We start from the raw sequence: 15,403 nt of genomic DNA on the forward strand, positions 1-15,403 counted from the left end.
ACTCCCAATTGTGGGAAACAAAGGAAAGAAACACAGTGCCAAGGTCTAATTCCAACCATTATGCAAATTACTTCACAGACTGCAAATGATTTTACAATGAGGGTTTTCTGAGAAAGTAATTTCCATTCTCCTCACTCTGTCATTCCTTTCAAGGTCAGAGTAATAAAGCTACAAACAACATGATATTAATTTCTAAGGGTAAACTGAAAGCCTGATCTGAAGACAGAACAAAATAAGGGTGGCATTACCGAGATGCTACTATTTCATGAATGGGTACACTTAGCTTGTAAATAATATTTGTCCCCATATAGTTATATTCTTCCCCCAATTCTCACTTACCTGCCCCACCCCCTCCATCAATTCTGTGTATTCCAGGCACATGCCCGCCTTCCTCAGATTGCAGTCAGTGGCAACTGCAGGAAAGTGAGTTGATTCCCATTGACCTGCCCCAGGCACAGATGACTCTATCTGAGAAGCATGGTGACCCCTGTGGAATGGCTTGAGATTGCCAGGAGGCGGTGCTAGCAGCATTCCAGCCCCTGGTTTCTAGTAGTTCCCTGAACTCCCAGGATCTTTGGATCACCATCATTTCAGCAGCGTGGAGGCTTTCCAACTCCTCCCTGCAGGACGCCCCACCCGGAGGCAGCTCCACCACCCTGGGGCATATTGTTTTGGTCATCTATTGGCATTTGGGCAAGCTGCTATTTCTAAGGATAGCTTCTTAGAGCTATTTTCATATCTATTTCACAGTCTATTTTCATACACAAACCAATAAATTTAGATTCTGAAAATTAACAGCCTGGTTTTGAGAATCAACAAAAGGAAGAATGTAGATATTTAAGATAAAACTTTTATGGGCTGCATGATGAGTCCCTGTGTACTTAGAAAATTGACCAAACTTGAGCTCTTAGACTGAACAAATAAGGAAACGTCTCTGTTTTGAGTCTGCTCTCGCACATTTTATATTGGCCCAATTCCCTGTGTTTGCTCCCTGCTCATCTGTAGAAGAAGTTGACTGTTTGGATGAAATCTGGTTCACTACTGAAAGAATGCAAGATGCACCTGAATTTCAATTTTGGCATTACTAGTCTACCACTTTGGATAACCAGAGCGGTGTCAAGTTTTGAAAAGGCATTGCTTCTTTAATTTTTAATAGACTTCTATAAAATTGATATGCAGTAGAGATTACACTGATATCTGATTATTTGCAATGGGGACTACAATTCTCAGGACCAACATTTAGTTTGCAGTGAAAGAGAAATACTTTATTCTGTGGGGATATTTGTTTCAGTATAAAGAAAAGAAAAATCAAGGCAGATACCATGGATTTCATTCTAAGCCAAGATGTGAAACTTCCTGAATGCCTAAGAAATAGAGTGGTTTCCCCTTTGGGAAAACAAAAAAAAAATGTGTTGTGCCATCTTAAATTCAATAATAATGATTTTTAGCACTGAATTCTGTTGGACTTCCTGTTATCTACTGCATTTACTAGCTTAAGTGTCCTTGGACCCTACCAACAAAGCAGAATTGTATATCTTTCTTAATAATTCACTTCATTTGTAGCCTTGCCAAAGTCATTTAGCATTTCATTGTCTCACTTCTTTCACTTAGTGGGAGAATATAGGACAAGTTCCATCCTAGACAATAGATTATATGAAATTTTTTCTAAACCTCTTCTGATGTCCCACTTAGATGGTTAAACTAAGGAACATTTTCATTTTTCATACAAGAAAATTGAGGCCCAGAGAAGTTATTTGATTACCAAAAGTCATGCTATGAGTCTTTAGCATTTAAGCAATATCCAAGGCAACAAAATGTCAGTATAACCAAAAATTTTGTAGGATAAGATGAATAAATATCTGGACCAAAAAAATGTCAGGGATAAGATTTTGTTTTCTGTTCCATGGCATAAGATAAAGAAATGATGGGCTAGGGACAGAGCATATCTAATAAGGGCAGAAAGCCTGGTGACCCCAAGAGAGTCTTCAAATAAATAAAGAGAGGGAAAATATAAAGATAGAGAAAATAGACCTACTAAAGCAGATAATCTAGATCAGTAATGTCAAACTCAAATAGAAAAGGGGACCACGAATCTAAGCATACAGATCCTTGCAGGCTATATATTGACTTAAAAAACCACACATGTTTATATATTTCTTTTTAAAAATAATATAACAACACAATGAAATCAAATTGGAACTATATTTTAATCTGTTTTGGACCATGTTCTGGAGTATTTTGAACCACACATATGACATTTTTTATTTAAATCATAGGTAGGTGATCCCAAACCTAGAGTCTGGAAAACTCTTCTTCTTGAATTCAAAGCAGCTTTAGCCACTTACAAGCTCTGTGACTCTGGGCAAGTCACTAAACTCTATTTGCTTCAGTTTCCTCATCTAGAAAGTGAGCTGGAACAGGAAATGGCAAACCACTCCAGTATCTTAGCCAAAAAATCCCAAATGGGGTCATGAAGAGTCAGACATGATACTGAACAGCAATAACAATGAACTCCAATATAAACAAAGGTTGGTGGCAGAGGAAAGGGGCAGAACCTGTATCGTCGACTGAGATAGAACTGTGCCATTGTACACTTTATGAGTTATTGAACATATTGAACCAGAGATCTTGAAGTGGGGAAGTAGAAATTACCTCACAGCTATAATTGAGACTAGACTGAATGCAACTCAAGACTGGAATAAAACATCAGAAGACACGAGAAATGGACTACTAAGCAGACAGGTAGGTCTGCTTTGTCATTGTCAGTAAAGACTGTATTTGTGAGGGAATCTGAGGGAAGACAGTACATGTGAGTGAGGATCAAAGAAGAGAGATATGGATGTGGGAGTAGGCTACAGGCCTCCAGACCAGCTGGAAGAATTGGATGAATTTCTGATAGAGATATAATATGGGACTTCAGCCACTGAGACATCTGCTGGAGGTCTCACTCTGCTTCAAAACAAGGTAGCTGATAAATTCTTGCCTTGGCTTGCCTGATCATTTCATCTTTCAGAAAGGAGAAGAAGGGGGCAATAAGGTAACTCCGTGGATAGAAAACCCTGTGCCGAATTGGGAGGACCTGGGTTCAAATCTGGCCTCAAACACTCCCCAGTGGTGTGACTGGGCAAGTAACTTAACCCTCATCCCCTAGCCCTTACCACTCTTTTTCTACCTTGGAACCAATTGTTAGTATCGATTCTAAGATGGAAGACAAGGGTTTAGGGAAGAAAAAAAAAGGAGGATGGCAAGAAGATGACTGTTTTGAATCTGATTGTGGTCATTGAGGAAAAATTGCTTAGTGAAGTAGAAATATAAGAAGCCTTGGGAAACTAGCACCATGTTATCTTAGAGCTTACAGTAAGGAGAGGACCTTAAGAATAGTTGCCTTTAAGAGAATTTAACTTTAAAGAGTTCAAAAGAAGGATTAGTGGAGTCCCTAAGTCTAAGATTAGAAAATGGAAATTAGCTCAAGGGAGGTGGGCAGGAAGAAATTCAGATGAGGTACAAGATAGAGAGATAAAACATTAAACCCATCATTTACTAAGGGCTCCCTAGGTACTGGCTCTGTGGTAAGCTTATCTCAGTTGAGTGACAAACTAAAGGGGGACACTGATGTGGTTGTACAGGAACGTCATCAAGAAGCTCAGATTTTTAAAAGGATATTTTTAAGAGTAGAAAATGAAAGCAAATAAAATAACAGCTAAAAATTAAAATATCCAACACGTTATAAAAATAATTGTTATTGTTCATTTGTTTCAGTTTTGTCTGACACTACATGACCCCATTTGGGATTTTCTTGGCAAAGATCCTGGAGTAGTTTGGCATTTCCTTCTCTAGCTTATTTTACAGAGGAAGAAACTGAGGCCTGTAAGGTTAAGTGACTTGCCAGGGTCACACAGCTAGTGAATTGTATGAGGACAGATTTGAACTCAAGACTATGAATCTTCTTGACTCTAGATCTTGTACTCCATCCACTGCATCAATTAGCTACCCTTAAATAATAGCTCACACTTATAGAGTTTTATTATGTACCATGTGCTGTGCCAATCTTGTTACAAATATTATCTCACTTGATTCTCACAGCAACTTTGGGAATATGTGCTATTATTATTCCCATTTTAAAGTTGAGGAAACTGAGGCAAACAGAAGTTAAATGACTTACCTAGACTCACACAAGCTAGTATGTGCCTTGAGGCCAGATCTGAACTCAGGTCTTCCTGACTCTAGGATCAGTGTTCTCTATACTATGCCACCTTACTGCCCCTAACGTATATAATCTCATTTGATCCTTGTAAAAACTCAGGGAGATAGATGCTATTATTAGACCCATTTTGCAAATAAGGAAACTGAGACTCAGAAAGAGGAAGTCAGGGTCACCCAGCTAATAAATTTCTGAGATGGAATTTGAACTTAAGGAAGACTTTCCTACTTCTTACTCCCAGAATATTCTATACATTCTATCACCCAGCTGGTCTCAGGAGCAATACAATATCAATAGCTACTGTTGACAGTTTGCATAAGGTTCAATAAGTTCTGTATATACCTTCTCCCACTGGATCCTCCCAACAATCCTGTGGAGTAGGTCTTGTAAAAGAAGTATCTAAAATTTAGTATGAAGTAAAGTTTATGACAGATATCAAGAATAACAAAAAGGGATTTTTTTAAAAGGGATGTTAAAAGCAAAAGGAACTCCAGGAGTTATTTAGAAAGATCAAGGCCTGCTTGTTGTGCCTGCATCATGTCAATGGAATGATAACAGATAATAGGACAATTCCATTTCTGTCCTGTTTTTATTTTTCTCTGAGAAGAAGAAGCTTTAGTTTGGGAAGAACAAAAATGGCTAACGAGGAATTGAAACCTAAAATAAGGAAGGAAATAGCATGAGAGCCCCAAGTTGCCCTCAATGAGTTCAAGTCAACAGGCTGTGATGAACTGTAATCACAGGATACTGAAATCACTTGCAAATAGGATTGCTGAGCCATAGTCAGTGATCTTCAAGGAATCTCAGTGAGTAAGAGAGGTGCCAAAAGACTAAAGACAAGTAAATATTGCTTTGATTTCTTTCAAAGGGGAAGAAAGTGAATACTTAAAACTAAAGACCTGCAAAATTTGACTTTGATTCCTGGTAAGATTCTAAAACAAATCAGCAAAGTGAAGGTTTGTAAGCAATTAGAAAGGGAGGTGATCATAAAGGACCAACATGGGTTTATAAATAAAAATCTTGTCACACTAACACTAACTTCATTTACTTTTTTGATCAAATACCAGGAATATGGTGAATTTCAGCATGGCATTTGATAAGACCTCTTATGGTATCTTTATAAATAAAATCATGGGTAGTGATTATTACCCCCACTTGATTCTTGCTTTCAGAATTGTTTAATTGATTAGATCCAAAAAGTATTGATTAATGCTTCAATATCATCTTGGATGGAAGTTTCAAGTTCAGTGTTTCATGATTCTATCTTTTGACCTGTTTCTATACAAAATTTTTATCAGTAGCTGAATGACAGAATTTATAGTGTGCTTGTCAAGTTGGTACATAGCACATCTGAGAGGGGTTAGCTAATAATTTGATGATGACAGAATATGGCTCTAGAAAGATCTCCACAGTCTGGAAAAGTAGGTTAAGATCAACAAACCAAAATTTGCTTATTTTCACACTCCAAAGATACAGAATATTATTAATTTGGATACTTCTTCCACTGAAAAAGATACCAATTTCCCTATGCTTTTGTGGTTGGTCTTCCTGGATTATTGAAGTGGAAAAAAAAATCACACTGTAGTCAGTCTCCTGGTGATAATTCTCTTTGTTCTTACTGGACACAGTTAGTTGCTAAACTCAAAGTAGAAGCCTTTTCAGCTTGGCAGCAAATTCCAGAAATTGTTTTTGTCTCATGTAGTGACCCTAGTTGCAGTCCATTATGAGGGATCAGAGTAGAACTTTAGTGGAAAAAACAAAATTTTGTAGTGATCAATGTAAAATTCTACAATAGGGTTCAAAAAGTCATCGGGAGACATCTAGATAGGAAGCAGATCAATTGAATAAACCCTAGGGATTCTAGTGGACTTTGACCTGTAAATGAGTTAGCAGTATGATATAATTAAGCAATTCAACAAATATTTGTGAACATGGCAGCTAACTAATCTTAAGCAACATTAATGGAAATATGATGCCCTGCCATGTGATCAGGTCACATCTGCAGTATTGATTCCAGTTCTAGAAATTGTGTATAAAAGGGGCATTCATAAATTGTGGTTTGTTGAGAAGAGAGTATCCAATATAATGAGAGAACTTGAAAAGATGTCATAATCAAGGTCAGTTGAAAAAATTGGTAATGTTTAGTCTAGAGAAAAGAAAACTTAGAGGAAGGAGTAAATGTTGGTTGTACTTGAATATTTGAAGAGTTGTCATATGAAAGAGGATTTAGATTTGTTTTGACTGACCCAGAAGGGTAGACTATGAACACTTGTGGAGGTAGGGAAACAGATTTCATCATAACATAAGGCAGAAGTGCCCAACAAGTACAATTGTCCAAAAGTGTAATAGACTGCTTTGGCAGGTAGTGAATTTCATGGCTTTAGGTGACTTTGAGTAGAGTCTGAATGATCACTTGCTTGGGGTATTGTGGAATGGATTTGTGATTTAGGTAGGAATTGGAATAGGAATAGGAAGGTTCCCCTTCAACATCAATTTTGATTCACAGGATTTTGTAGAATAAAGAATGTTATGATTTGATGACAGCAGTTACATTTGGGAAAAGTTAAAATATGTTTACATGTTAATTGGATAATTTGTGTACTTTTCTTTATTCATAAGCTTATTAGTCAATTGATATGGGGAACAGTTTTTCATAGATCATTACACATTTGTGAAGCTCACAAACATACTTTTCTATTTCAATTTGTTTTTCCATTTCTATTTTGAGCAAGCAAAATAGGAAAACTAGAAAACAGGTCTTGAAATGTACTTCCTTAGTTCATTTTCTGTACTCTGTTCCAGCTCTAACTAGTATAACTTTTTTAAATGGGACATTTATTTTTATTTTAATCTAAACGTCCTTTAAAAAAATAGCAGGGAAGGAAAAACATTTTTAGCTTGACTAAGAAAAACAAACAAGCTTAAACAAATAGCAGATGCAAAATATTCAGGTAGTCAGTATTTTTGTTTCATTTTGTTTTTACAATATGTTCCGTAGGTTCCAATGGAAAAGAGAATTTCTTTCATCATTTTAAATGAACCCACTCCTCTCTAGAATAAAGCAAAGAATAAAATTGGTCACAAACTCTATCATATAACTTGACTCTTTAATAATCTCTAAATATTATTTCAAACCCAAAAAATGCAGCTTTTTTCATTGTTCTTTACTATTCCTGATCATACCACTTAAAATCAGATAATTGCCAGATAATGGTGGAGGTGAAGAAGAAGACCACTTAGCCATGTAGCAAGCTGTCATTTAGACTCATTCACCATGCCATAAATGGATGTTTGTCTAACTCCATGGGATTCTTTTCTATTTTAAAGTTAGGATTGATTATTTAAAGCATACTACCTCAGCTAAGGCTATGCATGAGCAAGGTAGGGAGCCACCTAGAGCACTCCCACTGGAGCTATTGGAGGTTAACAAAGGACTTGGTTACTTTTTGTGCTGCATTTTACAAGTGTACATTAACATTTTTTTTAATTAAAAAGCATTTATTTTCTCTCCTCCCAACCTCACCCCACTCATAGAAGAAAGAAAAACCAACCTCTTGCAACAAATATGCCCAGTCAAAACAAAACAAATTTCCATATTGGCCGTTTCTGAAAAATACATGCTTCATTCGGCATTTTGAGTCTATAGCCTCTCTGTCAGGAGATGACCAGTCTGTTTCTTCAGCAGACTTCTGGAATCCTAGTTTACCCCCTGAAGTGGTCAGAATTCCTAAGTTTTTTAAAGTTGTTTGCCTTTGTAATGTTGATGTTATGGTATAAATTGGTTCTGTTCTTCTGGTTCTGTTTACTTCATTCTGCCTCAGTTTAGACAAGTCTGAAGTTTCTTTGAAACGATGGTAGTTTTCAAACTAACCAAATACAATAATAATGACAATATTTAGCATTTATATAATGGATTTGAAGGGTTGTAAAGTGCTTTTTATGTATTATCTCCTCTGGTCCTTATAATTTAATTGTTGCATCAAATGTCCAAAGCCATTGATGGAGTGGGTACAATTTCCAGCAACTCAAGGAGTCTGGAGAATAGAGTTTTCAATACAAGACTGGGATACAATCGTGTTGGTTGTCTCAGCTCTGTTTATTCCTTTATATTCTGTCCCAGATTCCTGAGTCAGTACAACCTGCCAGCCCTCACCTCTGGCTCTCTCATTCTCCATCCCTTCCATCCCTTCCCCACTCTCCACTATGGAAATGAAGACTCTATTGGTGTTATAAGAGAGATAAAACCTAGAATAATGTTCACATTTTTCTTAGAAAACAAAGCCTATTCAAGGCCCTTCTGACATCTTAGGTGCCTACCACTCTGGATGTTTCTTTAATGCCTACAGTTAACTAGTGTGTAGTACAGTTACCATCCATGGAGGGGAGTGTCCTCATCAGACTGGCTGTGCTAAAATGACCCTGGTTTTTAAACTCTGAACCCAAAATGCCTTTCCATTGCCAATGAGTTCAAAGAAGCCAGTGAAGAAGAAGCTGATTCATGGAATATAATTTAACTATTCCTTTATTTATTGAAGATTTTAGAGGAGATTTTTCAACATGGAATGGAATAATATCTGAGTAATTTTCTCTCTAAAGACTGACCAAATTCATCTTGAAAATTGCCTCATTTGGGGGGCACTATATCAAATTGTCAGGTAGTTATTTTTATAATTAACAGCCCCTATCTCATGAATACGAGCATATTTCTGCACATTTTTAGGCTTAACGTACTCTTGAAGTGTGTATTACTATTTTTCTGTGTTACCTCTTCAGCCTTTTAGTGTTAAAGTTGCTAGATATTTTCTTGATTCTCATTATCTTAATTTATTGACCAATTCAAAATTGATTGTCTGTTTACTCAGAAATAAGTTGGCACATTCATATTATGAAAATACTGTTGAGTGGATATTATGAAATTTATAAATAGTCTAAGTCTTCAGGATGCTCTTATCCTGCCCTGTTTTCATCTGCTAAGAGGATAAAGGACTAATTCTTAAAAATAATGATTTATGTTTATTTTTTTAATCCATTAAGAGAGCATGGTGGTGAGAACATGAAAAAAAAAATAGTCTTCCTGTGGAAAGGATGAGTTCTAATTACCCCACCTTGTTGTCCAAGTCCTGTTTTAGCAAGGGAGGGGCAAAAAGGCTTGTCAACAAGAGGGTGGCTCCTAGGCAATAAATATTTTTGGTTACAGCAGTTCCTTTATATTGATCATGAAAATCAAGTAGGGGGTGGTGATCTGCAGCAATGGAAAGAGTACCCACATCATGAACTTCTTTAAATATTGAGGACTAAACTACTATTGGTGCAAGCATAGTTTTTATGCTTATTCAAAAATGAAAGTATGAGTACGTTAAAATATAATTCCAAGTAGTAACAAAATCCTGTTGACTGAGAAGTTGATTTTCATCCCATTTTATCAAGTAGGTATTAGGATCATAGGCTTAGCTCTGGGAGGATCTCAAGAGGTCAGCTAGCCCAGCCTCCTCATTTAACAGTGGAGGAAACTGAAACCCAAAGATGTTCCTCACAAGAAGATACTTCCCCAAGTTAACACTAAAAAAAACAAAACAAAACAAAACAAAAACAAAAAAACAAAAACAAAATCAAAAAACAACTAGTCTTTAAATCCAAGTCCTCCAACTGCTAGAGGCAGGAAGGTGACACAGTCTGGGACTGGTGTCAGAAAGACCTGAGTTCAAAACTAGCCTCAGATAGTCACTAGCTATGTGATCCTGGGCAAGTCACTTAACCTGTTTTTTTTTTTCAGATTCTTCAACCTTAAACAATACTCCTTGTAGAGTTATGAGTTTCAAGTAAAATAATATTTGTAAAGAGCCTGGTACATAGGTGGGACTATATAAATGCTTATTCTTTCCCTACCCCTCCAGATTTTCTTCTGTACCACCATTATTCCAAAAGACAAATTCTATTATACTCAATATACATTTATTAATTAATCAATAAGACTTTATTAAGCTCTTACTATGGGTGGCCAGGTGGTACAGTGTGAGTGCTAGGTCTGAAATTAAGAAGACTCCTCTTCCTGGGTTCAAATCCAGTCTCAGACACTAGCTATGAGATCCTGGGCAAGTCACTTAAATCTGTTTGCCTCAGTTTCCTCAACTATAAAGTGATCTGGAGAAGAAAATGGCAAAGCACCCTAGTATCTTTGCCAAGAACACCCCAAATGGGGTCCAAATCTTTAGATACAACAGAAACAATTCAACAGAGACAAAAACAAAAAAGCTCTTACTATATATAAGCCAGCCCCTAAGGATACAAATTCAAAGACTGAAAAAAACCTGATTCTCAAGAATTCTACATTCTCATGGGATACAACAAGCACACACACACACACACACACACACACACACACACACACGTATATACAAATTACAGTTTAAAAAGGATAACTATCAATAAATTCAAAGTGCTTCAATAAAATAGAGGAACTAGGTGACACAGTAGATAAAAGTTCTGGGCTTTGAAGTTAGGAAGATTCATCTTCCTGAGTTCAAATTTGGTCTCAGATATTTACTGGCTAGGTGACCCTGATCAAGTCACTTTACCCTGTTTGCTTCAGTTTCTTCATTTGTAAAATGAGCTGGAGAAGGAAATATATCTTTTCCCATAAAACTCCAAATGAGGTCACTAAGAGTCAGACATAACTGAAAAATGACTGAACAACAACAGTGGTTCAATAAAAAGTCATTTGGCAAGAAGAACACTAGCAGCTCAGGGCGGAGAATCAAGAAAGACTTGTAGATAATGATAATTAATTTTCATCTTGAAGGAAGAAAGGGATTCTATGAGTCCATTCCAGATATAGAGTACCCCCAGTAGAAAAGTATACAGATGGAAGATGGAGCACAATATGGAAAGAACACAGAAAAAGGCCAGCTGGATGGTTTTTTTTTTTTTAATTTAGGAAGGGCAGTGATTTCCAGAGAGGTCCAAAAGATAGGGTGGGTTCAGGCAGCCAAGGATTTAAAAACCAAAAAGCATTTTATATTTAATCTTAGAGGCAAGGAAATAATCATTATATTCATCTAGGAATTTATCTACTTTTATCTGAGAGAGAATTGTGGTTCTAGGTTGTTCTAGTATCTAGATGGTTAAAGTTCTCTATCATTATTATATCATACCCTTTTGTCAGTTTTTTAATCTTATTTTCTCCTCACTTCTCCTTTCCTTCAAGTCAGGTGGCCTGTACCATAGCCCCATGACAATATCAGTTCTACTTCTATCTTAGTTGTTAGTTGTTGTTCAGTCTCTTCATGATCTTTTGGGATTTTCTTGGCAAAAATATTGGAGCAGTTTGCCATTTCCTTCTCTAGTTCATATTTAAAATGGGGAAACTGGGGGCAGCTGGGTGGCTCAGTGGATTGAGAGTCAGGCCTAGAGACGGGAGGTACTAGGTTCAAATCTGGCCTCAGACACTTCCCAGCTGTGTGACCCTGGGCAAGTCACTTGACCCCCATTGCCTAGCCCTTATCACTCTTCTGCCTTGGAGCCAATACACAAGTATTGACTCCAAGACAGAAGGTTAAGGCTTTAAAAAATAAAATAAATAAATAAGAAAGAAATGAATAAATGAATGAATAAATGAAATGGGGAAACTAAGGCAAACAGGATTAAGTGACTAGCCCCAGACCACATAACTAAGAAGTATCTGAGGCTAGATTTGAATTCAGGAAGACGAGTCTTCCTAACTCCAGGCCTGGCCCTCTATGCACTGTGCTTCTTTAACTGCCCTTTATCTCAGTGATTTTCATTCAGATACCTTCTGTCATGCTTCTCTCCTTCGGTTTCTGGATTTCCTCACTTGAGTAGATTTTCTTGATATAGTATCTCATTTTTGTGCCTCTTTTTTTTATCTTTTTGTCTATTCTGTTACTTTCTATTCAGCTGGTTTCGAATAAACTCGTATTCCAGTTATAAGTTCTATCTTAGCAAGTCTGGGTGATAATTCATACAGATGAATTTGCCTCCTTCCTTCCTCCCTCTTCCATTTAGGATCTCTGTTTGCCCTGTACAGTCTAGAACTTGTTGCTTTGGACTTAGTTGAGTGGTTATGAAAAGAAGGAAACCATTTATTGAGCACGGTCAAATACCCAAGGAGACCTGGCATTATTAGAAAAGGAAAGCATCATAGGCATGAGAGAGTCCTTGAAAATCCATCTAATCTTCTTGTCTGCAGACATGTACTTGCCTAATCCTTGATAACCAAATGACAACAAATCCTGTTTTTAAAATATTTCCAAGGAAGGAGGTCTCAACATCTTCCTCATTAATACATTGTTACTTAACATCAATAACATGTAAGATCTCTTATAGCTTAATTTTCCCTCTGGAAAAATAAATAGACAACAGACCTGTGGAGGATAACCAAGCCTCCTCAATGTAGAATATGTAGAACCTTAGAACCAGAAAGAGTGCTGTTCACCTTGGAACCAGTCAAGGCAGAAGCACTTTATCGATCCATGAACACTAGGTTAGGAACTCCTGCTCAGTTGGAATGTAAGCTTTTGAGGACACTGACTTTTGTATTTGTGTCCTCAGTGCTTTGAACGAGTCTCTAGAATATAGTAAGTGCTTGTTTGAATGTTTTTTATATCACTGATCTATTCATGGGTTTTAGATTCATTTTAGATTTAGTTTTAAGAAATTATCTAGTTTGATTCTCTCATTTTAAAAATGAGGAAACCCTCAGGTTCCGAATATTTGGCAATTAATTGATGGGCTGTTTTTAAATATCTCTTGTTTTGCTATTTCTATTGCTAAGTAATTCATATTTCTTATTTTACCTTTTCCTAGATATAAGAAGTCTTTTCTGCATTTCTAGATTTTAATTTCCTTGATGGGAAGGATGTTTCTTTTGTATTCCCCAAAGCAACCCATTCAGAATCTTTTTTTTTTAACCTTGCTTTCTGTCTTAGAATCTATATAAATATTAGTTCCAAGGCAGCAGAGCAGTAAGGGCCAGATAGTTGGGGTTAAGTGATTGCCAAGGGTTACACAGCTAGGAAATGTCTAAGGTCAGATTTGAACCCAGGTCCTCCTGACTCCAAGTCTAGCACGATATCCACTGTACTATCTAACTACCCCTAATGCAGAATCTTATCATGTTTGTTTATAGTTTAGTTGTTTTTCAGTCATGTCTAATTCTTCATCATTCCAGTTAGGTTTGTTTCTTTGTTCATTTTTGGTAAAGATACTAGAGTAGTTGGCCATTTCCTTCTCTAGCTCATTTTACAAAAGAGGAAACCAAGGCAAATAGGGTTAAGTGATTTGCCTAGGGTCACACGCCTAGTAAATGTCTGAGAACAGATTTGAATTCAGGACCATGAGTCTTCCTGACTCTAGGCATGGTGCCGTATCCCCTGCACCATCTAGCTACTTATCAGAGTAGACACTTAATAAAAATATGTTGAATGAATGGACAATATGAAGGACTCCCAGAGACCAGAGAACCTTAATCCAAAGAAAGTCAGCAAATTGATGGGAGAGATATTTTTGGACATAAGACCCTTTTTATCATCCTCAAGCAGTATAAAACTTACTTGTCTATAAAATCAGAAGAGGACTTTGAATGAGGAAGGAAAAAAAACTAAAAGTGAAGGACCATATGCAACTGGTCCACTAGTATGACATAGAGGGAGACAGAGTCTGAACCTTGAAAGGGATAGGGATAATGGAGAGAAGGTGGGAAAGAAAGAAAGAAAGAAAGAAAGAAAGAAAGAAAGAAAGAAAGAAAGAAAGAAAGAAAGAAAGAAAGAAAGAAAGAAAGAAAGAAAGAAAGAAAGAAAGAAAGAAAGAAAGAAAGAAAGAAAGAAAGAAAGAAAGAAAGAAGGAAGGAAGGAAGGAAGGAAGGAAGGAAGGTAGGTAGGTAGGTTTGAGACAAGGGAGAAAGGGAGGGTTAGTAGAAGAGACATAAAAAATTGGAGATAAACCCAAAGAGAGTAGGAGTCTGTTGTGCCAAGAGTTTCAAAGGAGTATATTTCATATATTTCAAGTTTGGTTGCAACGGAAAATTTTTATTAAAGAGCTCAAGAGATGAGGAGTCTATCTAGCCCCTACAGAACTCATTCCTTTTATATCAAGGAGTCCTTAAGAAAAAGCATTCCATAAGAATGGTTTGTCTTGTCCATAGCAGTTCTAGCATTCTTTGAGTCTATAATAGGCACCCAATAAATATTTGGTGAATTGAATTAAGCTTAGTTGTGTTCTCATGATGCAATTTAAACCCATTATTTCCTCTTGTTTATTGTAAACTTTACATAATAATTCTTAGCCAATCAGGAAAAATAATATTGTGTCTAAAACCTGGATTCAATAAAATTAATTTTTTTAAATAGAGATTTTAGCATCTCCTGTCACAGATACTAGTGTGGGCAGGACTTTTTATTTGATTGAATCCAGCTGAATAGTGGAGCCGCACTAATAATGGTCTTTCACCATCTCAAATACCACCTCCCCATCCCTTTCCCCAGGAGCCTTGTCATATGTAAGTATATATGAATGTATGTAGGCATATGACTAGTGCCACCTCATTCCATCCTTTGATCTGAAGTTCTCATACATGCTTATTTGTTCCTTCAGTATAATATCCGAAATATTCTCTAGAAATGAGCAGTCTGAGCAGAAACTGAGAATTAAGGCAGGATCTTTTATAACTTCAAAGAAGGGAAGCTTAATAATGCTAAGACTAGCAATAACAATAATTTACATTTTTACAGTGCTCATAATAAATCAGTGAAGTAAAGTGAATTATTATTCCTGTTTTATAGGGGAGGAAATAGAGGGTTAGAGAAGTGAAATCTATAACTATAGACAGATAGATGCATTAAAATCCAGGAATAATTCTGATACTAACTCAATCTGTCTTTGCACTATACATATAACTATTGAAACAGTTTCATAGTCATAAGAAAACTTCTTAGTGCCCATTTTTTGTCATCTTTGCCCCATTGATTTCTATCAATGTTGTTCCTTTTCTATCAATAACTTTTTTCTTCAAGTAAAGTAAGACCAAAATGTAACAGGAACAGAATGGTCTAGGGAAAAGAATACTGGGCTAGAATCAGGGTTCAGGGCCCTGACATTTAGGAACTGTATGGATCTAGACAAATCATTTCACACCTCTTTGAGTCAGTTTCTTCCTTTGTAAAATAAAGGCATTGCCAAGATTGTTTG

At 36.5% G+C, this 15,403-nt stretch overlaps 1 protein-coding gene and 1 long non-coding RNA gene across 3 annotated transcripts in view; one reads left to right on the forward strand and one right to left on the reverse strand.

The window, feature by feature from the left end:
* The window catches only part of LOC103098027 (uncharacterized), a 40,972-nt gene extending 40,498 nt beyond the window's left edge, over window positions 1-474 (reverse strand). Inside the window, exon 1 of one of the 2 annotated variants that reach the window (XR_008917771.1) lies at window positions 340-474. This is a non-coding gene — a long non-coding RNA (uncharacterized LOC103098027). The remainder of the gene's footprint in view (window positions 1-339) is intronic. The other variant, XR_464211.3, reaches the window with a different exon arrangement.
* BCL2 (BCL2 apoptosis regulator) overlaps window positions 1-15,403 on the forward strand; it is a 227,662-nt gene that overhangs the window by 160,457 nt on the left and 51,802 nt on the right. The gene's annotated exons all lie outside the window — the stretch shown is intronic.

The sequence above is a fragment of the Monodelphis domestica genome, chromosome 3 (genome assembly GCF_027887165.1).
Source record: "Monodelphis domestica isolate mMonDom1 chromosome 3, mMonDom1.pri, whole genome shotgun sequence".
In the NCBI taxonomy this organism is placed as follows: domain Eukaryota; kingdom Metazoa; phylum Chordata; class Mammalia; order Didelphimorphia; family Didelphidae; genus Monodelphis; species Monodelphis domestica.